Below are 14,997 nucleotides of genomic sequence, written 5' to 3'. Positions count from 1 at the left end.
GGTGCTTGGATGATTCAGGTGGCATGGCCTAGCAGGTGAGGGAGCACAGTGGGGTTAGTATCTCTACTGCCAGGGGGCCACAGGAAGATAGTGTGGCAGGCCAGTGACAATAGTGCTAAAAGAAACGAGAAACTGGAGCCATAGTTGTGTGTTGCTGGTGCTTTCCTGACAGGACCTGGAAGCAGAAGCGAGTCCTTTTTCCCTTTTCCTTTCTGGGTTCAACCCAGGGCTTTAGCCAGAAGCCAGATTGCAAGGGAGGCTGGGAATTATAGCTTGCACACCCAAACAGAGAGAAAATAAATAGCCAAAAGAAGCTATCCCTTTAGTCATTGAGCATGCAAATACATATTTGTTGTATAACAACAAGATCATCTTCTACCTTTTGCCCAAGAAGATGCAACTATCTTTTTTACAAAAGTAGATGATTTCACCCTTTTCCTCAAAAAGGAGACCCAAAGTTGTAAACAATCACCATAGCCATCTCTGGATGATGTTAATTTCTTACCTATTTCACACAATCCTCCTTGAATATTCTATAACATAGACTAAGTTAACTACCAATAGCAGCCATTGTATAAATAAAGGGAACAAAAAGGGGGAGGGAGAAGTAAGTAAATATATACCTGTATATATGTATAACAAGTAAGGAAGAAAATTTGCATAACTGCTATAGTCCTGTGTACTCATACCTACCATCCTGTCTATGTTCCCTTTGTCCTCAGCTGGCACCTCAGCCAGAAAGAGTTCTTTCTTGGTAGAGGCAATTCAAGCCTTCACCCTCAAAGGGTGAACCTTATAGGTCTGTCTTTAATGGGTTGCTGTAGTTTTGCCTTAACTTGCACTACTAGATTTGATAGTACTAGAATGCACTTCAGAGAATCCTCTGGGCTCTAGACATAGTCCTCCCTGCCTCCATTGTTGTAGCAGCTACTCAATTTACCCTTGGTGATTGGGAGCAATTGCCCAAGAAAATGCAATAATCCCTTCTTTGTTTTTCCAATAGCAAGAGAAGCCCAATATGGCCAGTGGAAGTCTCATCTTCCAATTCAGTGGAGCCATTCCTCCACTAGGAACTAAAACCTCTAAATCAACAGTGATCAGAGTTGCAGGAATGGGCAACAAAATTTTGTGGGTAGGTAATTAACTGTAATAATGGAGGAGCCACCCCCACTTCTACTCCTTGATTCCCAGATACATGTACTCTGGCTGTGGAAGAGAGTACCGTATACTAGTCTCTAGTTCCAAGAATCCTATAGGATGGTGCACTAACCTTTCAAAGTATGTCTCTCAGCTGTCACTATAGCAGTCTTTGGCTGTTTTATCAGGCCTGTTGCTTCTGAGGGATGTCATACATGGTAAGACTTGTGACTCTGTGGACATGTGCTCCTTACTACGCTTCTTTGGCTGAGAAATAAATTCCTTCTTCAGAAGCAATATTGTGTAAAACATCCATATGTCCATGGATAGCTATGACATTTGTTATCTGTTGTTGTATAGTAAATTACCAAAACTTACCAGCTTAAAACAACAGACATTTATTATTTCACAATTTCTGTTGGACAGAAATCCAGGGTGATTTTGTTGGGTGGTTCTGGCTCATGGTATTTCAAGAGATTGCAATCAAGTACCTGGGTTGAGCTGTAGTTGTCTTGACTGGGGTTGAAGGATCCTCTTCCAAGCTCATTCATTTGTTTACTGGTAAGCTTCAGCTTCTCAGAGGCTAAAAGACTGACACATGGGCCTTTTCATAGGGCTTCTTATAACATGGCAGCTTGCTTAACCCAGTGCAAGTGATCTAAGAGAGAGAGAGCAAGAAAGAGAGCTCCCAAAATGGAAGTGTGGGTCTTTTTATAATCTAATCTCAGAAGTGATATTCTTTCATGTTTGCTGTATTTTATTGATAAAAAGCAAGCCACTAATCCAGCTCATATCGAAGGGGAATGGATTACATAAGGGCATGAATAACAAGAGGTAGGGATCATTTGGGGCCATCTCAGAGGCTCCCTACAGCAGTCATACTGGCAGAAGCACAGAAAACTAAGGTTCTGGAATAGGTAACTCTTCTCCTTTTCAGAATCAGCCTTTAGCTCTTGGTTTGCTAAAGGGCCCTGAGAGAGACTGAACTTCTGGTCATGAAACATTTAGTGACTATATGACCCAAGCTACACAAAATGAACTGTATGTTTTCTGACCCACCAAGACATAGTCTGGCTGAAGTCCTCAGCAATCCAGCATCAAGCAGAAATGATACAAATGATACCAGGCACAAGCAGAATCTGAAGACATAAGTTAGTTGCATGAGAGGTGGCTCAGTCTCCTATAGTACTTACTTCTGTTACATTACCTTCTCCCTGTCAACTCACAACTATGGTCTCATGGGAAGTTCCCTATTACCAGTTGGCTGAGGAAGAAAAAGCTGAGGCCTGGTTTGCAGATGGTTCTGTACAATATGTTGGTATCAACTGGCCTCAGAGAGCTGCAGCATTACCACCCCTCTTAAGGTTGGCCCAGGAAGACAGTGGCTATGGAAAATTCTTCCAGAGAGCTGTTTCAAGCAATATATTTGGTTGTTCACTGTCTGCATTGAGAGACGGTCAGAAGTACAAATATAGTGATTTATGAATCATGATTTGCAGTTTGGTTGAACTGCTGGGGATTCAGATAAAAAAGATTGACAGATGGTGACAAGGAAAAGGAATATAGATTAAACTTAAAGAATGAGCCCAGCGTGGCCACAGTGATGGGTTGTCCATGGACTCAACAAAATGGACTTCCCTCACCAAGGCTAGTCTGGCTACTGCCATTGCTGAGTGCCTGATTGCTGACAGCAGAGATGGTGTTGAGCCCTTTATGTAGCACCTTTCCCTGGGAAAGGCCAACAGACTACCTCATGGCAGGTTGACAGCAATGGAGGAGGCAGCAATTTGTCATCACTGGAAAGAATATGTGCAGGATATGGATTTGTCTTTTCTCACCATAATGCTTCTGTCAGTATGATTCTGTGTACTTATGGATGTCTGACACAGCTTCTGACCAAGGAACTCTTTTTGGAATCATCCTTATGTTAGGAAAAGCCCACTTTCTTAAAGGAAAAAAAAAGTAGTATAAAAGTAATTGTCTAATGGGGATTAGTGTAATATATTTTTTTCCTTTTCTTTCAACTTTCGCCTATTTTCCAAAGTATCATGTGGCTGGAAAATAAAATAAATTATAAGGCCAACTGAAGATAGTTTTTAAACTGTATTCCTCAATGAGTTGTTTTCTGACTAAGAAACGATTGCTTGCAGGCTGTTGTGATTTTTTTTTTAATGTAGTTTTATTGAGATATACTCACACACCATACAATCTATCCGAAGTATACAATCAGTGGTTCATAATATCATCACATAGTTGTGCATTCATCACGATCTTTTTTTAATTGTGATTGTTCATGTACCATACAATTATCCAAAGATCCAAAGTGTACAATCATTTGCCCCCAGTACCATCACACAGCTGTGTATCCATCACCACAATTAATTTTTGTTCATTTTTTAGAACATTTTCATTAATCCAGAAAAGAAATAAAGACAAGAAAGAAAAAGGAAACTCAAATCCTCCCACATCCCCAGCTACCCCTCCTCCATTGTTGGCTCACAGTACTGGTGTAGTACATTTGTTACTGTTCATGAAAGAATGTTGAAATACTACTAACTGTAGTATATAGTTTGCAATAGGTATATATTTTTTCCTATATGCCCTTCTATTATTAACTTCTATTTATAGTGTCATACCTTTGTTCTGGTTCATGAAAGAGATTTCTAATATTTGTACAGTTAATCTTGGACATTGCCCACCACGAGGTTCACTGTTTTATACATTCCCATCTTTTAACCTCCAGCTTTCCTTCTGGTGACATACATGACTCTGAGCTTCCCCTTTCCACCACATTCACGCACTATTCAGCACTGTTAGTTATTCTCATAATGTGCTACCATCACCTCTGTTCATTTCCAAACATTTAAGTTCAACCTAGTTAAACATTCTGCTCGTATTAAGCAGCTGCTCCTCATTCTTTAGCCTTATTCTATATCTTGGTAACTTACAGTTCATGTCTATGAGTTTACTTATATTTCATGTCTATTAGTTCCTATTGGTGAGACCCTGCAATATTTGTCCTTATGTGTCTGGCTTATTTCACTCAGTATATTGCCCTCAAGATTTATGATGATCATTTTTAGAACATTTGCATTACTCCAGAAAAAGAAAAAAGAAGACCCCAAACATTCCATACCCTTTACCCCTCCCTCTTATCGATCACTATTATTGCACTCTACCCAATTTTTTAATGTTTTTATTGTGAAATATAGCATATATACAGAAAAGTGATAACTTTCAAAGTACAATTTAACAAGTAGTTAGAAAGCAAATTTCAAAGAATGTTATGGGTTACAGTTCCATAATTTCAGTATTTTCTTATTGTGAAATATATATACAAAAAGGTGATAAATTTCCAAGTACAATTTAACAAGTAGCTATAGAGCAAATTTCAAAGAATGTTATGGATTACAGTGCCACCATTTCGGTTATTTCCTTCTAGCTATTCAAAAAAAAATAAATATAAAGATTCAGTATTCATAATACTTTGTTAAATCTGTCTTGTCTATTGCTACCCCTTCCTCTTGTTTAACCACTTTCTTGCTCTTCAGGGATGTCTAGGCAGTGACCACCCTAACTTGTTCATATTGAAAAGAGGTATCGACTTATGGGGAAGAGGGCTGCATCTGGTTGATGTTCTTGAGAAGGCTGTTGCCTCTGGGTTTTGGGACTTACATGGTACAGGAACACTCTGGAGGATTTCAGTTTCTGAAAAGTAAACTTAGTGCATGAAACTTTTATAGAATCTCAGATAGGGACCTAGGTATTTCAGGAGTACTTTTGATTAGGGCTTGACATACTGTGGCAGTTTGAAATATCTAGCTGGAGCTTGCATAAGAGTAACCTCCGGGATAGCCTCTTGACTCTATTTGAAATATTTTAGCCACTGTAAACCTTATTCTGTTACCTTTCTTTTCCCCCTTTTGGTCAAGAAGGCATTCTTAATCCCTTGATACCAGGGCCAAGCTCATTCCTGGGAGTTTCTACCCAATTTTAAGACTTACAATAGAGGTAGGTAAGTAAGACAGTGTGGTATTGTCAGAGATAGATACATAGATCAGTGAAACAAAATAAAACATCCAGAAGTAGATCCATACAAACATGGGCAACCAACTTTTTTTTTTTTTTTGGCTATATACTTATACAATCATCAAATATCAAGGTTACTAGATTACAGTTCAACAACTTCAGATAGTTCCTTCTGGCTATTCTAAAACACTAGACACTAAAAAGAAATATCTATATAACAAGTCAGTATTCACAGTCATTTGTTTAATCTTAATTTCTCAGTTACACCTCCTCTCTCTCATTTGATCTGTCTCTCAATCTTCAGGGATATCTGGGCAATGACCATTTAACTTCTTTGTGCTGGAAAGGAGTGTTGACTTTATGGGGTAGAGGCATGAACCTGGTTGATGTTCTTGGAGAGACTGGTACCTCTGGGTTTCAGGGATTATCCGGCATAGGATCAATCTGGAGGCCTTAAGTTTCTGAATTAAACTTACTAAGAAAAACTTTTGTAGAATCTTAGATAGAGCCCAGTGCACTCCCTAGGGTTTTCAGGAATACTGTTGGTTGGAGCTTGGCATACTGTGGTAGTTTGCATTATCTGGCTAAAGCGTGCATAAGAGTAACCTCCAGAATGACTTTTCGACTCTATTTGAAATCTCTTAGCCACTGAAAGTTTATTTTTGTTCCATTTATTTTCCCCCTGTGAGGCTGTTGTGATTTTAACCAGGGTTTCAGTTCTATTATTTTCCCACCACTTAGGCACAGATTATTGCAGTCTCAGCCAATGTCATTTCTCTATTATCTCATTGATTCTCAAACTTCAGTGTACATAAACACCTTCAGGGAGACTTATAAAAATGCAAAATACCAGTCCACTCTTTCCCACCCAGGAAAATCGGACTGGGTAGTTCTGGGTTGGACCCATGTATCTGTGTATTCTTTTTTAAGAACCCCAAATGAGTGACTGGTTTAGGTGGTTCACATAATATCCTTAAAGAACGCTGCTCTAGGTTTACAGGAGCCTTCAAGGCTGAGAAAAAGCCAGGAAGAGTTCAAGTAAGACTTAAGAATAAGCAGGTACAAATGGTTACTCTGTTGTCAATAGAATCAGATTCCAAAAACACAAGTAGAAAGACAGCACAAAATCCTTTTTTGCCTTTGCTTAGCATTGATTCAATACACAGCAGTCACTGCACTCACATTACCAATCTAGGTAAGCAGAACAGTTCCCTATCTGCATGAGAAAGACTTCCCAACATAATGGCTGTTAGTATTAGATTGCTCTTTCACTACCATATTACAGCCTCCTCCAAAGGCAGTGGAGACAGATAGATCTGCGTTTGAATACCAGCTTCACCACTTATTAGTTGTCTACTTCAAGTGAGTTAACTAACCTCTCTAGAGAGAGCTTTAGCATTTTCATGGGAATAATATTTTTTGAGCGGACAAATATGACTTGAATTGAAATATATAATCATTCTACATTTCAGATCTTCCATAAAATAAATAAAAATAGAGTATCTGATATCCTTTTCAGCTCTAAAATTATTTGAGTCCTATACTAGATTCCTATTTCTGTTACAAACCAAGTGAAAATCTTCTGATAACTTGCACAAAAGAAAATCCAGATGTTGAGATAAAAGCTATTAAAATAATTCTGCTTTCTTGGGTTGTCAATTTTTTAAAAAGCAGTGTATTCCAGAGTTGAATGAAGGCAGATAAGATGGCGATTACCTCAGGTGAAATGAGTCTAAACAGTGAAGTTGTAAGGTCTCTGTGAGCTAAGGGCAATCTCTAGACCTTCCCCTTAAATGCCAACTTCTCAGTCAAATCCTGTGAATGTCCTCAGTGGACTATCTGTCTTGGAAGAAAAATGTCCAGTGATGAGGAACTGGAATTCTGTCGCACTAACCCTGAAGTTAATGGCCCCAAAGTGAGGTGTAAGAAGAGTGAATGACGCTAAATTCCTAAGCAGCCTTTGAGCTGAAATAGGGCATGGCATCTCATCTTACCCCTGATTTATCTCAGGTTTCCCGTTCTCTGTCATCACTCCAGAATACAAAAAGGAAATTTCTTCCTATCAAAAACCAGGAGCCACAATTTCTGCCTTTTCCCACTTTACCTCACTTTCCTGGCATCCACCTTGTCCACTCCAGCACATATTGTTTAGGTTTATGTAGACAACTGGCTTTTTTTTCACAGTTCCGGTTATTTCCTTATTGTAAAATATAACATATGCACAAAGGTGATAACTTTCAAAGTATGATTTAACAAGTAGTAATAGATCTAATTTCCAAGAATGTTATGGGTTATAGTACCATAGTATCAGTTATTTGCTTATTGTGAAATATAACATATATACAAAAAAGGTGATAATTTTCAAATTACAATTTAACAAGTAACTATGAGCAAATTTCAAAGAATGTTTTAGGTTACAGTTCCACCATTTCAGGTCTTCTAGCTATTCTAATACCCTAGGAACTAAGATAAAGAAAATTATACAGAGATTCAGTATTCATAATCCTGTGTTAGAATTAAATTCTATCTTGTCTGTTGCTACCCCTTCCTCTAGTTTAATCACTTTCCCAATCTTCAGGGATGTCTAGGCCACCCTAACTTGTTCATGTTGTAATGGGGTGTTGACATTATGGGAAAAGGGGGCACAACTGGTTGATATTCTTGAAGAGGCTGTTGACTCTGGGTTTTGGGACTAAGTTGGCATAGGATCATTCTGGAGGATTTAAGTTTCTGAAGAATAAACTTAGTGAGTGAAATTTTTAAAGAGTCTCAGATAGTGACCCAGGCATTCTTCAGGGTTTTCAGGACTATTCTTGACTTGGGCTTATCATACTGTAGCCATTTGGCATATCTAGCAGAAGCTTGTAAAGGAGTAACCTCTAGGATAGCCTCTCAAGTCTATTTGAAATCTCTTAGCCACTGGAACCTTATTTTGTTGCCTTTCTTTTCCCCTTTTAGTCAAAAAGTCACTCTCAATCCCTTGATGCCAGGGTCAGGCTCATTTCAGGAATCTGTGTTGAGATTTCTTCTCAAGGGTATTTCATATCATATCAGTTGGCTTTGCACAGTATGAAAGCCCCAAGTTATGCTCTCTTGCCAAAGGAACTGTAGTTAATCCTGAACAGATACTCTTCTTGGCATTACATTTAGCTCTTGGGCCTCTATAAGGACTTTGCTCTTGGGAATATAGATATTTTGAATGCCCTTTTGTCCCCCTTTTCACCCTCTAGGCCTTTCTGTCCCATGGAGGACTGTTTCCCTCACCTTGATAGGTGGCAGGCAGCATCCTTAAATCAGGGAGAAACAGAATGAAGTAAGGCAGGTCCAAGAAGTCAACATAAAGGCCAAGAAGGAAGCACAAAAAGAAAACTGAGGGAGTGCTCTCAAGTCACATAGTGAGAACAAAGTTAGCAAAATCAAAAGTCATGGAGAAGTTACATGTCAAACTTGGAAATTCTGAGCAGATACAAGATCTTGAAAGTAAACTGAAGTCTTCTGCAGAAAGGAAGCACTACATAACGTTTTCTTTTGGTTGTCTTTCTGAATTCTTGCTGGATGAGGGATCCCAGTGACTTACTTTCCCAGATAAGCTGAGAAAAAACTCAGCTTGCCTCCTCTGAGACAATGTGAGCCTCTCCTGTTTGTGTTCCAGATCTGCACTGTGGCTGTTGGTAAAAGCTGCACTGATTCTCTCACTTACTTGGCTGGTGTGTCTTTTCTTTTCCTGCCCTAGAGATACTACTTTTTTTTTTCTGTCACTCTTGTGATATCCATAGAAATTCTGGATAATCTAATTTTTTCTTGTCTCCTAATTTTTTTTTTTTTAATCAGACAGTTCTATTCTTTGTATTCTCCCTCTTGGGCTTCTCTTCTTCCTGTTTTTCCCCTCTGTAATTGCACTGCTGTCATGCTGTCTTTTCTACCCTGTGTTTTTTTTCTGGCAGATATGTTATTCTCTCAGACTTTCTCCCTCCTTCCTCTTGGAGATATGTTTTCTAGCTCATATCTCAACTCACTCTCTGTTTTTTCCCCATTATCAATCCTTTGGGCAAAGTAGAAATTCTCTCTTAGGAATCTCTTGGTTCAGATACAGCTTTAGCTTTCTCAACTCAGCTTACCAATTGAGAAAAGTGTTATTGCCTTGCATTAGCACAATGTATATCAAACTGCATGCTCTCTACAAGAATTTTTAAAATTTTGTTTTTCAATAATTCAATGATTATTAAAAATATATGTAAACATATTTAAGATCATCTGGATGCTAAATTTTACAGTTAAATACGGTTACAAAATGTTAGTGCTCACAGTTGTACACATAATTGCCCGGGCACCAAAGAGAATAGAGGTGGAATTAACATGTAAGTGATGCATATGAATTAAGTACGGGCTGCATGACATCATGGTGCATTTGTACAGATGAATGTTTTCTCAGGGGTTCAAATACAAAAAACTAATGGGACAAGTGAGTTATCGCATAGCACAAAACAGTAAAAGCCTGGCAAATTAAAACAAACCTGTACTCGAGCAATCAGTGCCTTCTTAGTTTCAAATAAATCACATCGTTTGTCACCTTAAATTAATGTTATTAATTTGAAGTTGACTCATTTTATGTGTTTGACTACAATTAATTTATAAATTTGTTTTAACTTTCTAGTGGTGTAATAGTTATATGCATAAGGGTTTTGAACTATTTTTCTTTATGAATATTTAACATTATAATAAAACAACTTGTTAGGCTTCCACTTCTAGCCAAGGTGGTATAACAGGAACTAGATTAACCCTCCTGCCTTAAACAACTAAAAAAGTGACCAAAATATATAGAATACATGTTTTCAAGGTATTAGAAACCAAGCACTGAAGGCTACTGATCCCTGAAAGATTGGAAACAAACAAGGTGAGCCCTCCACTTGCCCCGCTGACTACCAGAAATTTTCCATGCCATAGCACAGGGAGGGGAAGCCCAGTCAGAGCCCAGTGAACTTCCTGAGGTGAGGATATGGACTGAGGGCTTGAGGAGACTCAGGTGGGTAGAGTTTGTAGGACAGAGTACTGGAAAAGTGAGAGCATCATAGGGAGAGAAATCCAGAGGCCTGCAGAGAGTCCCCCTCAGGTTTTCAGCCGAGTACTGAAGAACGTATGTACATGAGGAAACTACCCAATGCTGTGAAAGATTCCCTCAAAAAGATTAGAGGAAATACAGCTGGTGCCCACACAAAGCTAGGAAAGTGCCTCTCCACTCACCACCCCTGCCCACAAGTGAAATGAGAAAACCTCATAATTCATGGAGCGTTATGTAGAATACACAGAATGGCCATGCCTCATAAGTGGGTAATAATTAGCCCTAGAATAATGCTGATCTGGTGCCGTCTAAAAAAACATTAAAGAAAGATCCAAAAGCATCAGACTGTTTCCTAGTAAGTTAACTGCAGCCCAGAACAAACCTTAAAGATATTTTCAAGAATACAAAAAATGTCCAGTCACTAACAAGATAAAATTCACAATGTTTGGCATCAAATTAAAAATTACCAGTCAATTAAAGATGAAGAAAAATATGAACCATAATTATGAGAAAAATAAATCCATAGAAACTGACCCAGAACTGTCAAAGATGTAATAATTAGCAGATGTTAAAATAGTTATTATAATTATATTCCATACTCTTATTAAACTATAGGAAAGATTGAACATGTTAGTTAGAGACATGGAGGATACAAAAATGACCCAGATAGAACTTTGAGAGATGAAAAATACCCTGATGGGATTAAAGGCAGATTAGACATTGCAGAAAAGTAGATTAGTAAACTTGAAGACATAGCAATAGAAACAAACCCAAATGAAACACACAGAAAAAAGTGAATTTTCAAAAAAGACCAGAGGAATGGAAGTTCCCAGGAAGATTGCAGAGTAGGGAACTCTAGGACTCAGTCTTCCCATCAAACTCTAGAGGCCAGAAGAATACTGTACAGCACACAGGGAAGAGTGGGAGAAGGAAGCTGATAAATTATGGTAAAGAACTATAAATAGCTCTCTGCATGGTGGTTACCAGCACCCATTCCCCACCCTCACAGCAGGACACTGTGGGGGTCCAGACCTTGGCCAGCTGCTGCTAATAGAAAGGGACATAAAAATCTTCTTCCACCCAAACAGGGGTGTGCTCAGTTGATCACTGATCATGGATTTTGATTAGTGAATTTGGATTACTGGGTCCCAGCTCTGAGAGCAGCTATTGTTTCAACCCTGCCCAGAACAGAGATAGAGGCGGTGGAGGCAGTGGAGATGCAGGGTGTAGATGTATTTAAAGATGCAGGGCTTCCTCAGGGCTGCAAGGGAAAGTTAGTTGAAGGGCTGCATTGCTGGGCAGGCCAGGAAAGCTCAGCCATCAGAGAGGTATTTGGTGTTCTTCCTGACCCCCTCTTCAGAACACTTTGCAACTGGTCTTTGTGGGCCCACACCCCTTTGTGGGTCTCTGGCCTTGTTTTGGTTCAGAAAGACCAAATTGGGAAAGTCCTCCCAGCTGACGTTCCTCCCAGAATTTGCACTCCAGGTAAAAGCAGCATGAGACACCGAAAAGAGTATAAAAAATTATAGAGGCAGACAGCCTGCGCCAAAGGCCTGCCAACCTCTGATACCTACAAGAGGGAGGTTTGTCCCCTGGGAAACAGAGAGGACAACCAAACTCCTGTAAACAAGGGGACTCCAAATCAACTAACAAGTAAAAGCCCAGGACAAGACAGGCCAGTAAGACAGGAAGAACCCTGCACAGTGCATCTGCCTTGGGAAGACCTTCCTGATAGGAGGGCTGAAGCTCAAGAAAATCTCTGTCTTATAACCAGCTGGTTACAAAACCAGGAAGAAGACATCCCAGGGAGTAAATTTCAGAGTTAACATTTTAAAATATTAAAATGTACATAATTTTAAAATGTACAGTGTGCACCAAAAGAGTACAAGACAAAGAAATAGGAAATTATGGCCCATCCAAAGGAAGAGGATAAAAATACAGAAAACACCAATGAAGAAGATGAGACAAGGATCCCTATTTTCACCACTGTCATGCAACATTGTTTTGGAAATTATTGCCAGAAAAATCAGGCAAGAAAAAGAATATGGACATACCAAACAAAGCTTTAAAAAAATGATCTTAAAAATGCTTAAGAAAATGAAAGAGAGTACAGAGAAAGAACTATAAGATATCAGGAAAACAACAAATGAACAATATGAGAGTCTTAAGTAAAGAGAAATTTTAAAAAGGAGCCAAACAGAACTACTGGAGTTGAAGACCACAATAACTGAAGTCCAAATTTCCCAGGAGAGATTCAAAAGCATATTGGAGCTGGCAGAAAAAAGATTCAATAAACTTGAAGACAAGTCACTTGAAATGAGTCAGGCTGAGGAACAGAAAGTAAAAAGGAACACTAAAGGCAAAAATGGCCTATGACAGCTATAGGACATAACTGAGTGCACCAATATGCATGTAATGGGAGTCTCAGAAGGAAAAGAGAGGAAGGGTCAGAAGGAATTGTCAAGAAATAATGACAGAGATCATCCCAAATGTAGCAAAAGACATGAATATGCGTATCCTACAAGCTCAGAGAACACCAAACAGGATAAACATGAAGAAAAATAAAAAGCATCCAAATTGGAAAGAAAGAAATAAAACTTTTCCTATTTGCAGATGATAGGATCCTATAAGCAGAAAATCCTGAAAAATCCACAACAAAACTCCTGGAGCTAATAAATGAATTCAGCAAAGTGGTGGAGTACAAGATCAACACCCCAAAATCAGTAGCGTTTCTATACACAAGCAATGAACCATCGGAACAAGAACTCAAGAAAAAAATTCCACTCACAATAGCAAGTAAAAGAATCAGATATCTAGGAATAAATCTTATGAATGATGTAAAGGATGTGTACATAGACAACTATAAAACATTGCTCAAAGAAATAAAAGAATACCTAAACAAATGGAAGGATATTCCATATTCACGGATTGGAAGTCAAAATATCATTAAGATGTCAATACTACCCAAAGCAATTTATAGATTCAATGCAATCCCAATAAAAATTCCAACAACCTTCCTTGCAGAAATGGAAAAGGCAATCATTAAATTTACATGGAAGGGTGAGGAGCCTGAATAGCTAAGGCCATCTTGAACAAGTAGAATGAAGTTGAGAACTTACAACTCCTGATCTTAAACCATATTAAAAAGACACAGTAATCAAAACATCATGGTACTTGCAAAAGGACAGACATATAGACCAATGGAATAGAGTTGAGTGCTCAGAAATCAACCCTCCCTTCTATGGCCAACTGATTTTTGACAAGGTGGTAAGGTGGTAAGGTGGTAAGGACTGCTCAACTGAATTGGGAAAGAATAATTTTTTCAACAAATGGTGCTTGAAAAACTGGATCTCCATTTGAAAAAAAAAAAAAGGAAAAGGAGGAACCCTACTTCACAAGAATTATAAAACTTACCTCAAATATATATATATAATCAAATTTATATATAAAAGGACCTATATATAAAAGCCAGAAATATCAAACATCTGGAAGAAAATATTGCGAAACATCTTCAGGACCTTATATTACTCAATGGTTTTTAGAGTTTACATCCGAAGTACAAGCAACAAAAGAAAAAATAGATGAATGAGACTTCATCAAAATAAAAAACGTTTGCTCCTCAAAGGACTTTATCATGAAAGTAAAGCAACAATCTACACAATGGGAAAAATATTTGGGAACTACATACCTGATAAAGGTTTAATATCCAGACTATATAAATCCTACAACTTATCAAAAACAGAAAAACAACCTGTTTTTTAAAATGGGCAAGAGACTTATCCAGAAAAGATACAGAAATGGCCAGAAAGTACATGAAAAGATGCTCATCATCATTAGCCATCAGGAAAATGCAAATCAAAACCACAATGAGATTCCGTTTCATACCCATTAGAATGGCTGCTATTGAGAAAGAAAAAGATAACAAGAGGCTGCAGAGAAATAGGAACAATTGTTCTTTGTTGGTTGCAATGTAAAATGCTGCAGCTGATGTGTAACACAGTTTGGTGGTTCCTCAGAAAGCTAAATATAGAACTACCATATGACCTGGCAATCCCACTCCTAGGTGTAGACCTAGAAAAGTTGAAAGTAGGAGCTGGAACAGATATTTGCATACTGATATTCATAACAGCATTATTCACAATTGCCAAATGATAGAAGCAACCCAAGTGTCCATCAACTGATGAATGGATAAATAAAACATGGTATCTACACTCAACAAAATATTATTCAGCCTTAAAAAGGAATGAAGTCCTGATACATGCGACAACATGATGAAACTTGAAGACATCATGTTCAGCAAAATAAGGCAGACACAAAAGGACAAACATTTTATGATCTCACTGATTTGAAACAATTAGAATAAGCAAACTCATACAGTTAGAATCTAGAATATAGGTTACCATGGGACGGGGTGGGCGATACGGAAGGGGAAGTTAAGCCTTAAAATGTACAGGGCTCCTCTTGGCAATGTTGGAAATATTTTGATAATGGATGGTGGTGATGGTAGCACAACATTGTGAACAAAATTAACAGCACTGAAATATATATCTGAATATGATTAAAAGGGGAAATATTAGATTATATATATGGTAACAGAGTAAAAATTTTTAAAAACCCCATAGAACTACAGTACACAGTGAACCCCAATGTTCCTTCTGGTTTGCTAATGCTGCTGTTATGCAAAATACCAGAAATGGATTGGCTTATATAAAGGGGGGTTATCTGGTTTCAAATTTATAATCTGAAGGTCATGAAAATGTTCAAATTAAGGT

This window comes from Choloepus didactylus, chromosome 2 (genome assembly GCF_015220235.1).
Source record: "Choloepus didactylus isolate mChoDid1 chromosome 2, mChoDid1.pri, whole genome shotgun sequence".
In the NCBI taxonomy this organism is placed as follows: Eukaryota; Metazoa; Chordata; class Mammalia; order Pilosa; family Megalonychidae; genus Choloepus; species Choloepus didactylus.
The sequence above is the reverse complement of the archived record's forward strand: the minus strand, read 5'-3'. Positions refer to the sequence as shown.